A 15,643-nucleotide genomic window follows, 5' to 3' on the forward strand; every position below is an offset into this window, starting at 1 on the left:
TGTAGTTTTATACAGGTACAGACGAAAAGTTATTACTCTTCAAACCAGTTAAAAAATATGTAGGTGGCGCCCTTTACTAGTAGGAGTCATATTGACATCAAAATCAAATTTCTCATATCAAAAAACTCCCAGACACCAATTTTCATCCAAATATTCACGTTACTTCAGAAATTATTTGGAAAAAATCGAAATAAAAATTAAACTTCTACACCCTGTATCCCCGAAACTAAGCATTTTAGGACATACATTTATACGAACTCTTTAACTTATTTTTATCTGCAGAATGTGCTGCCGAAGTGTCCGGAATACAGTTCGGACCACCCTGTATATTATTTTTATTTAACCTGTCGAGAACTGTAATTTCTTTTCTAACCCACCGAAGTAAGATGCACTATTTTTTTGATACCCTGTATATTATAGACAGATTTAAAGTTTTCTTGGCACGTTGAATATCGAGAAAGCAAGTTTTTCTTTACAATCCGGATGTATTACTGTTTTAACAATTTCACAGTTCTCATACATATGCTCTTCCATTAGGGTATAATGGAATTTCCATGTACAGGTATTCTTTCTTTTTTCCTTCTGCTACTTTTTCGGGAAACTTTTCTTTCGGCATCGCGTCACAAATGCCGTTATTTATTTTTGTTCTTCAACTGCTCGTTTTCTTACTAATGCAGGGGTCGAAAGAAATATGGAATCCATAAATAATAAAATATATCCACCTGAAGATTTTTTCTCCGCTGTATAAATAATAATAACTTTATATTATGATAAGGTCTTTCTAAAGGTAGATTTCTGATGGCTTATAAAATAATAAATATATTAGTCTGGTTATTTCAAGATAAATCAGAAGTTAAATACTTTCTGCAGACTCAATTTTTACTTCAAATATACCGGGTACGTGTCAAAAGTTGCTCAACCCCCTATAACTTTTTTATTTTTTCAGATAAAAAAACAATCATTGATTTATTGTTATAAGACTTCTCTTGTTTACAAAGCTGTGGCAAACAATAAATAAAAATAGAACAAATACGAAACTTTGTTAAAATAACAAAAAACAAGACAGCACAAAATATACAAAAATCTTACAATTAAGGACTCAAGGAGCCTTGGAAAAATAGATTTGATTGTCTAATGTTTTTCGTATCTTGTCCTGGCCAGTTAGAAAATGCTCAAATCGTATTTTTAATCATATCTCAATTTTTTCAAATGGAACGAGGGTGGCTCATTAGCATATTTCGAAAAAGCATTTTTTTTTCGAATAATTTGATACCACACGCTTGGTATTTCGAGTCAAATTGTCGTTATGAATCGCATGTTGCACTTTCAAATAAACCATATTCGAAAATGTCAAAAGTTGACATGTAATATGTCATTCTATTCAGAGTGTCATTTTCTATCGAATGAAGTAAAAAAATACCGAGGGTACCACTTAAAAATCAAAAGTTTTAGTCATTTCCGGTGAAACAGAAAGTGACAGAAAACAACTGAATACGTCAATCAATCCTAATTTATGTCATATATTAACATACCAAATCTCAATTTTTTATCTTAAAAAATAAAAAAGTTATAGGGGTGAGCCGCTTTCGAGACGCACCCGGTATATTATTGAGCTTTTATACACGAAAATTTACTCTAAATATTGTCTTAATTCTGTCTTTTTCAAAGATATCAAATTACCTGTTCTTACACAGCCTCCATAATAATTTCCCTTTGAGGATCTCTTTGTTTAAACCCTTCGTTTCATAGCGAGGAAGCCCTTAATGCATTTTCTGTGTAATATTTGGTCTTTTGTGTCTCAGAAGCAAAAAAAAATTCTCGGAAAAAATGCTTCAAAGACTGGTTGCTATAGGAAGGGACAAGGGCAAAATTTACGTTGTTTTTGGGCAATTTAGTGAGACAGGGGTGTCCCTTTTTGTTTTCGGTATTATCATTCGGTTGGTCGGACTACTTTATGACGATTTTCCTTTTTTTTTTCTTTTATATTCGAACCCGCATAACGGTTTTGTAAAATGGATATTTTTTCTTTATCTTACTCAGTAGCATACGTTTAAAGACAAAACAAATAAATCATTTAGAAAAAATAGTATATTTTATTTTTTAGGAGTTTTTATTAGGAGTAAAAATTACACTTTTTGTGTCAAGTAAAAATTACACTTTTTGTGAAGAGGCACAGAAAGTCATATGCTTATATGCTATCAATAGAACATGCTATTTTTTTTCAAATGTCACAAATAATTTTTTAAACAATTTTAAACGTTTCAAATAATTAAAAAAAAGTATAATACCTTGTATGTAATTATTATATATCGAGAAACTGTGGTTACGTTCATTGAATTTGAGACTTTATATCAGTTTAATAATATACCGTATGATCGAATAAAAACGGCGTCAGCGATGGCTATGAAATGAAGATCGCTGTCATTTTATATGTAAAATTATATGGAAAATGTCAATGATCGTCATTTCCAAGCCAACTGGATACCGTTTTTTTTTCGATCATATGGTATTTTCTTACTTTTATGCCTAGGCGTTAAATTTACTTTTTATATTGTCAATCACGTCGCTAAAATTAATATTTTTGTGACGTTTGAAAAAAATAATTTTATCGGACAACAGTTATTTTTATTCACGGGGTTGAAAATTATTGAATTGCTAATATCGCTATTAAAAAATAGGGGTTGATGGTAGAGGGGTGAAAATTTAGGGTTGTATGTATTTTTTAATGCCACATAAAAAAAATAAAAAATAAAAAAATGGTTTAAAAATAAAAAAAAAACTGGGGTTGGTTGGTATAAAAAATATATCAGACCTACTAAAGACACATACAGGATGTTTCAAAACAAATGCGAAAAACTTCAGGGGGTGATCCCTTGTTCAAAATAAAGGGTAGTTTGCTTCATAAACGTTGGGTTAAAAGTCAACCATTAGGGAGATATCGCGGTACAAAGATGGCGGAAAAATAATGTTTTTATTTTTTATCTTGAAAACGGAAAGAGATAGACTAATGAAACTTTATGGAAGCATTACTGTTATGAAAACACACTTTCTGGTAATTTATTCACTTTTTTAAAATGAGTGGAAGGGGTTGAAATAAACTACCCCTATCATTCTTGTTAACGAAATTTAAAGAAAAATCTTATCAAACACATGCAAAAAAAATAATTTGGATAGTTTAGTTTGTTTAGAAACTTTTTTATCTCTTGTATTTTTTTGATAAAACTCACCGATTTGAAATTAAAAAATAAAATGTAAAGTATTACATGTCAGGACAAAAAACATTTTCTGATCAAGAATCTAGTGGGATGCTGTAATTTTTTTAGGAAAAAATCTTGTCGGCCGCTGTTACTTTTTAGGATGTTCCTAATATTATTTTATTTGACATTACTCTACTGCAATACTTTATTATCTAGTTGATTATTATTTTCGTTATTATCACTAGATTCTTAATCTAAAAATATTTTTTGTCCTGACATATAATGCTTTACATTTTATTTTTTAATTTCAAATCGGTCAGTTTTATCAAAAAAATACAAGAGATAAAAAAGTTTCTAAATAAACTAAACTATCCAAATTAATTAATAATTAATTTTTGCATGTGTTTGATAATATTTTTCTTTAAATTTCGTTAACAAGAATAATAGGGGCAGTTTATTTCAACCCCTTCCACTCATTTTAAAAAAATGAAAAAAATACCAGAAAGTGTGTTTTCATAACAGTAATGCTTCCATAAAATTTCATTAGTCTATCTCTTTTCGTTTTCAAGATAAAAAATAAAAACATTATTTTTCCGCCATCTTTGTAACGCGATATCTCCCTAATGGTTGACTTTTGACCCAACGTTTATAAAGCAAACTACCCTTTATTTTGAACAAGGAATCACCCCTTGAAGTTTTTCGCATTTGTTTTGAAACACCTTGTATATAAAATTTCATCAAAATCGGTCAAGCCGTTTCGTTTTATTTTATATATTAGACGTATATTTTATTTTTAACAAGAAATCACACATTAAAGTTTTTCTTATCGATTTTGAATCTTCCTGTATATACAACTCCTAATTTACAAAAAAAAATCTACTAAATATACAGGGTGAGTCTTAAACAAGTGCGAATATCTTCAGGGCTGGCAGATCTCGGTAAAAGAATCTTTTTCTCGTTTTTCAAATAAGTCCAAAAAACCCAAACTATTAAAGTTTGAAAATTAAAAAAAAATGACTTTTTTCAAAGGTCACAAAAGTATTAATACTTTTTAGGACGTGATTGACAATATAAAAAAGTCATTTTAACGCCTAGGCATAAAAGTAATTAAAGCACTTTTACGCCTAAGCATAAAAGTACGAAAATATATTACCTCTGATGAACTGACATAAAGTGTCAAATTCAACGAGTGTAACCATAGTTCCATATAATTACATACAACTATGGTATGAGGTATGACTATTAAACTTTTTTATATTATTTGGAACATTGGAAATTCTTTAAAAAATTATTTGCGGCTTTTAAAAAAATAGCATGTTCTATTCGGAGTAAAAATGAGTTCTTATGCCTCGCATGTATGTCAAACATACAGCTTTGCCACGAAAAGTGTCAGTTTTACTCGTAATAAAACAATATACTATTACTTTTTAAAAAAATTGAGAGCAACCGGATTTTTCCTGTATTATTACTAAAAGATTTTAGTAGGTGTCGTAACCATGGTACTATGAGAGGTTAAGAAATTATATCGTGTAAAAGTTGCGATGAACAGGCCGTTCTAAAAAGTTCTCTATACAGGGTGCTACAAATTTGAGGTACGAGCATTGGTATCTCGGTAATCGTAATAGATAAGATCATGTTGAACGCAAAGTTGCGCCTTTAGGATGTTCACCAAGATGCCATCAAAAAAGTTTTAAAATTTCAAGGATTGCTGAGTTTTTTGGAAAAAACTGATTTTTTTAAAAATTAATTTTATTTTTTCCTGTCGTTACTTTTTAGAAAATCAAAAATCTAATTTCATATTCTCATAGCCACTTTATTAGGGCTATCTGATAGTATATTTATATTTTCAAATTAGCTGATAATTTGTGAGATACAGAGGCCAACTTAATTTTTTTAATACGGACCTGCATTTTTTATTTCAGATTTTGAAAGAACTCGGTTTCCTGAGTACAATGATATGCCACACTTAATATTTTTATTTGTTTTGACATTTGAACACAATTTATTTTAACTAATTTCCAGTCCGGCTCTGTTTTTTTTTAATATTTAATCTATTCATCGTTACAATATTATAATTAGCATTCAAAATTAACAATGACGTGGGGTAAAACATTGAATACGGAAAATCAAATGCAATAAAATAATATAAAATAATTAATATAAATATAATATAATATAAACAATCAAATCATTTTCCCGGAAGATGGACTAGAAATGATAGAGCAATATAATGTCCAGCGAGGTTCCTGGACCTATCGCCAAGGGGCTACATTACTTGACATCATTTGTAAAAGTGAAATCAATTCATCTCAACATTTACAATAAAGATGCATTCGGAAGTATAAGAAGAAAGTTCAAGGAGCTATAAATAAAATTGAACGAAAAATAAATTTGTGCAATAGGGAGGGTGGTAACCCTTTCGAACATGTAGAACATTAGAAACTAGTTTGTAGAAGTTGATTTATTTATAATAACTACGATTAATATTATGCATATTATTAGATCGCACACTGAGATTTCAAATTCACAATAAAAAAGTTAAAAATAATATCTTTAAATTTCAGACCTGGATATTATTTATTTGAATCTTCCAATTGGCTCGATTTTCCTTATTCAATGTTAATTAGCGCTGATCAATATTGTTGCTAATCAGATTTAATAATTTAAGAAACCAGAGTCGGACTTGAAATTATTTTAAATATAATTAAATAGTTTTGTTGCTGTTAAGGTACCCAAAACAAAAAAAAAGTATAAAGTGTGGCATATCATTGTATTCAGGAGACCGAGTTCTTTGAAAACCTGAAATAAAATATGCAGGTCCGTATTTAAAAAAATTAAGTTGGCCTCTGTATCCCACAAATTATCAGCTAATTTGAAAATCTAAAAATATTGTCAGATAGCCCTAATAAAATGGCTATGAGAATGTGCAATTAGTTTTTTGATTTTCCAAAAAGTAACGACAGGAAAAAATAAATTTGATTTTCAATATAAAACTCAGCAATCCTTGAAATTTTTAAAAGTTTTATGATGGCATCTTGGTGAACATCCCAATACGCAACTTTGCCCCAATTTAACCTTACCGAGATACCAAACCAAACCAATGCTCGTACCTCGAATTTGTAGCACCCTGTATAATATACAGGAAAATTCCAAAGGAAATGTACGATTTTCAATATCTTTTTTTGCGAAAAAAAACTCATAGACATAGTTTCTGGAGTAGAAAAACACCACCCCTAAAATTTTTGCGTTTATTTAAGACTCTCCCTGTATAACGACTTAAGAAAAAAACTTACATTTTTCTGCAGAAAGGTTCCAAGATCGAACTTCACTTCAAGAGCTTCAGAGGACAACTAAAGCGGAAGCCAAAAATTATTTGAACTTCACTTATAAACTAGGTAAAAGAAAATGACATTTACAAGTGTATATATTTCTCGGTCGTGGAGATAACAGGTAACTACCTAAAAATAAAATGGCACTTCCTGTTTATGACATGTCAAAGAGAGCCTCCTTTTGACTGTTGAGTGCTCTAAGCCATAAAGTATTTTTTGAAGTTAATTGCTTTATTATCTGATTGCAGCTATTAGAGTTTTGGTCCGTTAAGGGAAGTATTAGCAAAGAAAATATGGGGGAAGGTAGTCTAAAACCGTACTGCTTTACACAAAAATTAACAAATTTACCGAGTTTGATCTATTCCACAACTTACACAGGGTATTTCAAAAAACATGTGCCACACTATCTCGTGGAGCGATTCCTCACGTAAAAATAAGATTAATCTCTTCCTGGGAGGGGTAATTACCCCCATTACCCATACCGTATATGCTTGATCATAGAACTTTTTGATCATATATTGTAGGTATACCGGGTGCGTCTCAAAAGTGGCTCACCCCTATATGCTCATCAAATCGTAGTTTTAATCATAACTCAATTTTTTCAAATGGAACGAGGGTAGCTTATTAGCATATTTGGAAAAAGCATTTTTTACGAATAATTTGATACCACACACTTGGTATTTCGAGTCAAATTATCGTTTCTTATAATTATAATTTCAAATAAACCAAATGCAAAAATGTCAAAAGTTGACATATAATATGTCATTCTATTCACAGTGTTATTTTCTATCGAATAAAGTAAAAAAATACGGAGAGTGCCATTTAAAAATCAAAAGTTGTAGTCATTTCCGGTGAAACAGGAAGTGACCGAAAACAAATGAATACGTCAATAAATCTTAATTTATGTCATATACTAACATACCAAATCTCGTTTTTTTAAATAAAAAAATAAAATAGTTATAGAGGTGAGCCACTTTTGAGACGCACCCGGTATTACTCTATATTATTATAAAATGATATAATTTTTAATACGATCTGACACCCAAAAGAATTTTAAAAAATCATAGCAAAAAAATATTAAAATAACTTTGAAAATTGAACAGCTTCAAAAGTTTAAAATAGAATCGATATTACCCTTGGTTTTAAATACGATATTCTCTAAAAGGCTACACATGGCGCCGTGGCTTAGTTGGTTAAAGCGCCTGTCTAGTAAACAGGAGATCGTGAGTTCGAATCTCGCCGGGGCCTAGTTACTTTTTTATTTTTTTTATTACCAAAAAAACAACTTTATAATCAGAATCAATATCCTATAATTTTGAATTATGATAATTTTTCTTTATTTTTTTCAGGTTTATTGGAGACTTCCGAAATGTATTGCTTCAAAAAAAAAATATTGCTTAAATTTCGAAAACCACCATTTTTTTCTATTTTTTTTTCTCTAAATTTAATCTAGTACCTATGTTTCCATATTATCAAAATCCTATGTTTTTAACCAAAAATTTTATAAAAAAATCCTCATAAACGTGCTTCTGGGCTCGAACACTGTATAATCTATGTAGGTTTGCTTCCATACACGCGGTGCTTTTAAGGAACCGCGTGTATGTACATAACCACCGCGTAAAACAAGGGACTCTTCTACAATATTGATTGTTTGAAAAAAGTGTAATTTGAAATGGTGAAAAAGTACCTAATAAATTAAAAAAAAATATTTGTAAAAAATATTGTGTAACAAATAGTTTTTTACGCCCAAAAAAATAGTTTTTAATGCATAAAAAGTAGTTTTATACACGTAAGAAATAGTTTCTTATGTGTAAGAAAAGGTTTATACGCTGAAAATAAAAAAATAATAAATAATTTGATTCACTTTCATAAAATTTGTATTAAAATATCAATATTTTTTATAAACACGTGGACTGCTCAAAAATACACGTCGCGTCACTACCACAAATTTGTGTCACTACGTATTCCTAAGCCATAGGCTGTTTTCGTCCCGCTAGCTCGTGTGTCACGGCCTTGATTTTTACACCCACCGCGCGTAAAGCAGTTTCACTTTAAAAAAAACGCCAGCGATGGCTACGAATTAAAGATCGCTGTCATTTTATATGTGAAAATGTATGGGAATTTTTATCGATCGTCGTTTCCAAGCCAACTCGACGCCATTTTTTTCGACCATACGGTATAATAAGTAACTAAATATATATAAATTCGGGTCAGAACGTCCTACGACGTTGTCCGATGCCTAACTTCCACCCTGTGCGATTTTCCCATCGATCTTCGGTCAGATTTTTCTCGCTCATCGACCTTCTTATTCCTTCCATCCATGTTTTCTTGGGACGTCCTCTCTTTCGTTTACCAGGTGGTATCCAATGTATGACTTGTTTTGGAATTCTTTCATTGTGCATTCTCTGAACGTGGCTGTACCATATTAATTGTTTTTGTTCCTTCTATTCCCATCTGTTGTCTAATGTCTTCATTTCTGATCTTATCCCTCCGTAAAATTCTCATTGCTCTTCTAATCGCGTCCATTTCTGTTGTCTCTAATTTCCTTTTATTCCTTTCAGTCAGTCGCCATGTTTCACATCCATAGAGTAATATGCTTTTAACTAGTGTCTCATATATATTATATTTCCTGTTTTTTGTAATTTCAGTGCTCCATAGAATGCCATTTATGCATTTGATAACTCTTCGTGCCTGTATTACTCTGTTGTTTATTTCTCTATCGTCCGTTCCATCTCCTGTAAATATCGATCCCAGGTACCTGTAATCTTCACATGCCCTAATTTCCATATTATTGTCTAAAATAAGATTTTCTGTATTAGCTTCAATTGGAAGGTATTTTTTGTTTTTTCTGTATTTACTGTGAGACCCCATTTAGCATATTCTTCAATTATTTTCCGCACCATATATTCCATGTCATCTTTGTCGTTTGCAATTATGGCCTGGTCGTCTGCAAATTGCAAGGTGTATAGGCATATGTCATTTAGTTCTTTACCCATTCCGTTACATTTTCTTTTCCATAGATGTAAGGCATTGGCAATATAAATTTTAAATAGTGTTGGGATATACAGCAACCCTGTCGGAGCCCTTTAGTGATAGAAATTTCCTCTGAGAGACCGTTGACCGTTTTTATTTGTGATTTTCCTCCATAGTAAAGATTCTGTACAGCTTTTATCAGAGCTGCATTAATTCTTGATTCGTGCAATACTTCCCATAATTTTATTATTGGCACTGTAGCATCAGTAACTAAATGCGAATACTAAATAGATGCATTTTGGATGCAACGAGAAGACTGGTGGTAGCTTGCGTTATTAAGAGGGTGAATTTCGGCGATAAATTGTCCCCGTGGCAAAGCAACGGCCATTTGTAACTTTGAGCTAAATTGTTTAAAAGGCGCGGTTAAAATAGCATCCAATATATAACAGGACGTGTGCAACCTTTTTCACAGCGAGAAGACAGATTGTTTAGTTGTTTATATTCCAAGTTTAACTTTTTTTTTATTTAGCCTCATTCAGAATCTCAATTAGTAGTTTCAGTTATAAGTACTTTATACTTTTTAGTTTACGCTCATTCACCGAGATTGACCGACATGAAACCTTTGACGTTTACATTGTCACAAGTCACAATATAAGTATCTTATCTATGAGTCACAATTACTTAGTTTTCGTATTAAAAATGTGCCAATGCTAACAGAACCCAAAAATGTTTCATTTTCAAATGACCACGAACAAACTGTTAAGATAAAAATTAACAAGGAACTTCCTCTCACCACAGTAATAGCAGGTATTCATAATTTTATTAATTACAAGTCATATTTTAAAATAAATTTGATTTTAGCGACCGTTGTTGCAACTATTTTAGTTATTTGTTGCTGTTGTTCTGGAGGTAGACCAAGAAATTAACTCTTATATACAACCGGTGTTTGCACAAAACTAGTATTTTAAATATAATATGTATGTATCTTAAAATAAATACTAATATTACACAAATATAGTTCTCTTATAACTGTAAAGATAATTAGAATCCTTCATATTGAAGGATTTTACAGTCAACTTTCGTCGAATGAAGGGCTGAAGGATTTTTACCCAAAAAGAAGAAAATATGAAGGTTTTTGCAGTTTTTCACAATAAAAATTGTTAAAATATGTACCTAATAGAAGTATTTATTGTTTTTTTCTAAATGTATTTTTTCACTTTAACGGTGTTTAATTAAGGATGCCTTAGTTTAAAGCAATGTTGCTGTCAAGTCCGCAATTTTAGAAAGATTTACTTTACATTTAACAAAAAATTAATAGATACGTTTGAAGCAATAAGAAGATGCGCAACCTTATCGGCGATTTCGTGGCACAAAGCATGTCCAATATTTAGCAGGCGTTACTGTCAGCCTGTCCGAAAATACCGAGATTTAGTTTAGTTCTGCGCCGCTGCGCGCTGATAGTCCTTTACAGCGCAGCAAATGAAGAATCCTGTACCGTAGTTCCGCTTTCAGTCGACAGAGTGAGTGGTTGCCGGAGACAGTGTTGCCCGAACTACGGATTAATCCGTAGATTTACGGATTTTGGGTACAATACGTTAATAATACGGATTTTCATTAAACAATTTGATATAATATTATATAATTAAAGAAAGAACGGCGTCACAGTTGGCTTGGAAAAGATCGCGGTTATTTCATACGTAAAATATTATAGTAAATGTCAATAGTCGTCATTTCCAAGCCAACTAAACGACTTTTTTCGATCATACGACATATTAAATACCTATAAAAGAATTTTTATTTCTGTTGTTTATTCTATGTTTAAGACAAATATAAATTTTCAATACATAAACGCGAATTTTTCATCCAAAGATATTTTCGTTAATTACAGATATTACACATTTTAATATGGCAACACTGTCGCTTTCAGTCCCACACCGTCTTCGATATGCCTTCGCTTGCCGAATTAGAGAAAATAAGTGTTTTATGCGTTGACCGCAAAACGATTGGTGTCACCACCGTACAGCACTTGAGACGTAAAGGGAAATCAAATCAACCTTTATCAACCTCAATTAGGCTGCGTATCTTCCCAATTCTTTCAATCAACGGTTGGACATTGGACATGCACGGGTAGATCCGGACCTCATAAATTTAAAGTTTATTTACGTATAAAATAAACAGGAATATTAAAAGTAATTCTACCACAAATTGATATTTGTCAAATCTATTAAAACCTGAAAAGCCCGTACCGCCAATCTGCAAACATATTTCTCGAATAACGAACCCCTTATACAAGAGGAAAAATTACAGGCAATCAAAATCTTTTCCTTTTCGATAAAAATACGCCACAAAAATCCCGTTCTCATTAGAAAACTTAATAAAGAATTTAAAATTCAATACACGAACTATAGATTGAACGAAGTCGAGGGAAAATTATTTAGTCGAGAAATTTGATTACCACAGAGCGAAAAACATACGGGAAAGCTGAAAAATTGTGTTTCTTGCAATTTGATCGACGTAAAAAGATTGTTTGTGTAATAAAAATATAGAGACGTTGCTTCAAAGGAAACGGAATTGGAAATATCCATTCGCATTTTACTTTGGATATTGCCAATTATATTTTATTAGTGTTTAGAAGAAAGTTATTTAGTTGTTATTACATGTTTTTCTTGTGATTGAATAAGAACAACGTTACAAGTAGAGATGAGCAACAAATCGCAAACTGCGATTCAATCGCAGCGATTTTAAAATCGCAATCGCAACCTGCGATTGGCTCTCATAGTAAATTGCGACTGCAATTTCTTCTGTTTGCGAATTTCAATTTAGGCAACCAATATTACTATAGTTGCGATTTGCCATTTTGCTACAATTGTAATTTTGTAAAATATCGCTATCTGCGAGTTTGCTGCTCTGCTCTCGCTATCTGCGAGTTTGAATTTTTAAGAATTGCAATTTTGTTTCGGATCCAATTGTGTTTATTGTAGCATTTTATATTAGTGATGGGAAAAACCGATTAATTTCAATAATCGAGTACTCGAGTATCAAGCGATTGCAATAACCGAGTGATCACTCGAGCGAAATATCGCTCGTATTTAAAAATACGTTTTTTTGTCCGTCGTATATTGGAAGTACTCGTTAAAGCCAAGAGCCACCCAAGTAGCATTTTCACGACTTGCGACCACATGTTTACTAAACACAACGTTGGATTAGTTACAAAAAATAGTTAGCTCCCTACCTTGGGTATTAAAATAAATTTAAACGTTTTTATAACGTTGTGCCGACGTTGGACTAGTACTACAGCAAAGTAGAAGCTTCTGCGACGTCGAATAAACGTTGTCTTGTAACCTTTTTTGCTTAAGTGATCTTTAGGTGATTTGGACAACGTAGTTACAACGTTGGATAATATAGAGTTTTCCGACGTCAGTTTCAGGACCTATTCCAACGTTATGCAAACGTCGTCTGTTTTACTAATTCCAACGTTGTTTAGATTTCCTTATTCTTACGTTGGTAGGACGTAGAGTCACTACCTTTTTGCAACTGTATTGAACCATAACCTTAAATCTTAAATTTTCAATTCATTGTTCTGTTCAGTCAGACAGTTCAGTGCTGTTTTTGTTTTTATAAAAAAAAAACTTAATTAAAATGGGACATAAGAAAGGTACATATAAAACTAAATTTAAATATACATCGACATATATTACCGACACTTCCTCGTTTATTTAGATTATAGAGGGCGGCACAAGCTAGACTCTAGAATGACTAAATTAGGCAATCTTGCGACTAGTATACTACCTGTTAAGGCCGAACTGCGACTTTATTAGTCCAGTATGCGACTACTCGAACTACTCCATCTTAATCTCCAAAACAACAAAGTTAAAGCCGCCATGTTGTTAAATAAGAAAATGTTTCGTTCTTAAAATAGCAATTCCTGCTTTTTGAATACATTAACTTGAAATATTTGACCCTAAAAAATACGCGGAAACAATTTTTTCGAATGCGAATAAATTATTCTCATTTTACTAAAAAAAAAATTCAAGAAAATTTTTAAAACTTCTTTAATTTCAAGGCCCATTAGTATTTTTTAAAGTAGAAACAATACATTTATCAATAAAGTTGTTTGCGTTTAACTTTTTACCTTGGGTAACGAGTTACAGAGTCGGTTAAAGTGTTTCAATAATTATGATCTTCAAACATCCTCCACACTTAAATACTTTTGTTTTGTTTTCCTTCACTGCCATCTGACATATGTCTCTAACTAAATTATAAATATAATATTTTTACTATAATTATCCCAATTTAGGATAAAACGCGACTTAGACGCCATATTAGTTTTGTATTTCTGTGAATTAGGATTTTAAACAACGTTGCAGTTTGTACTAAATTAGGCTTCTAGCCAACGTCGGTATCCAACGTCGTTTCGACCCAAAAATTATTCTCCAAACTAGTGCAGACTAGGGTTGGCACGAGGTTGTGCCGACGTTGCGCCCCAACGTTTGGTCGCGTGACACAACGTTGTTCCGACGTCCAAATGCTGCTTGGGCGGTAATGAACGGCAAGTAGGCATTAGGATTTTAGATTCCAGCCATTAATACATTTAGAAGAAGTAATTGTTCAGATCATAGAACTCATATCTACCTAACTTGTTTGTGCCAAGATCAAGTCTAAACAGATTTAAATGGTATTAGTCGTATCCAACGTCGTTTCGACCCAAAAATTATTCTCCAAACTAGTGCAGACTAGGGTTGGCACGAGGTTGTGCCGACGTTGCGCCCCAACGTTTGGTCGCGTGATACAACGTTGTTCCGACGTCCAAATGCTGCTTGGGCGGTAATGAACGGCAAGTAGGCATTAGGATTTTAGATTCCAGCCATTAATACATTTAGAAGAAGTAATTGTTCAGATCATAGAACTCATATCTACCTAACTTGTTTGTGCCAAGATCAAGTCTAAACAGATTTAAATGGTATTAGTAAAGTAAATCGTAGGGGGCATTATAAGAGGCATACATAAATCTTTTTAATCGTTTCAAACAACTGTGGTAGAGTACAAAATCCAACAAACAAAATAACGGCACTTTAATGCGAAAAGAAACACCATGCGGCGAAACACTTAACCTAATTCGTTTTAGTTGCGTTTGCCAGAAGTTATACAGGGTGTTTCGAACTGTATTCCGGAAACTTTGGCAACATAATCTGCAGATAAAAATAAGTAATAAATTTCGTATAAGTGTGTGGCCTAAAATGATTAGATCGCGATATAGGGTGTAGAAATTTAATTTTTATTTCGATTTTTTCCAAATAATTTCTGAACTATAGTCCAAACCAAACCTTTGGATAAAAACTGGCGTTTGGGTGTTTTTTGACATAAGAAATTTAATTTTTATGTTAATATGACTTCTATTTGTAGGGGGCGCCACCTACATGTGTTTTAATTGTTTTGAAGAGTAATAACTTTTCGTCCGTACCTGCGTAAAACTACTGAGTGAAAAAATATAAATTTTCGTGACTTTTTACGTAAAAAATGTCTCTTGGTAAAAATCGCCACGAGCAACCGTTCTCAATATATTTAGAAGGGAAATACTCAATACAACATGTCATTATTGACAAAAATTAAAAACTAGATAATATACCTAACCTAACCTAACATAAACAATTTCTATTGAACTTTAGGCACAAAAACATTTCAAATTTATGATTTCAGTGTAATAACTATTTAGTCAACATCTCAATTTTTGTCAATGATGACAGGTATTGATAATTTTGATTCCAAATATCTCGAGAACCATTAAAACTCGTAGCGATTTATACCAGCAGACTTTTTTTACACATAAAACGTCGTAAATTTATATTTTTTACTCAGTAGTTTTATACAGGTACGGACGGAAAAGTTATTTCTATTCAACCTTTGAATAAGAAGACTAAGGAAGGAGCATAATGCTATCCATGTATTCATGCATGGTGGGCGGAAAAAACACTCTAGGGTGGGGATCCGTGACAATTCTGTTTGACGATTCATTTGATACATTTGAATTTGATTTGAAATTTTGTGGATTTGTCAGTCTTTACGGAGCTTATTTTATGTCATTTATTATTTATTCTACTACTGATAGTTATATAAAGGTAGTAAATCTAGATGGAAATTGTGGCA

The 15,643-nt window shown here is 31.9% G+C and overlaps 1 non-coding gene across 1 annotated transcript; it reads left to right on the forward strand.

The window, feature by feature from the left end:
- Positions 1-7,700: 7,700 nt before the first annotated feature.
- Positions 7,701-7,774, forward strand: Trnat-agu. The gene has a single exon. It is a non-coding gene; the product is annotated as a tRNA-Thr (tRNA).
- Positions 7,775-15,643: the final 7,869 nt, after the last annotated feature.

The sequence above is a fragment of the Sitophilus oryzae genome, unplaced genomic scaffold (assembly GCF_002938485.1).
Source record: "Sitophilus oryzae breed Bouriz unplaced genomic scaffold, Soryzae_2.0 scaffold_1442_pilon_pilon, whole genome shotgun sequence".
Lineage (NCBI taxonomy): Eukaryota > Metazoa > Arthropoda > Insecta > Coleoptera > Curculionidae > Sitophilus > Sitophilus oryzae.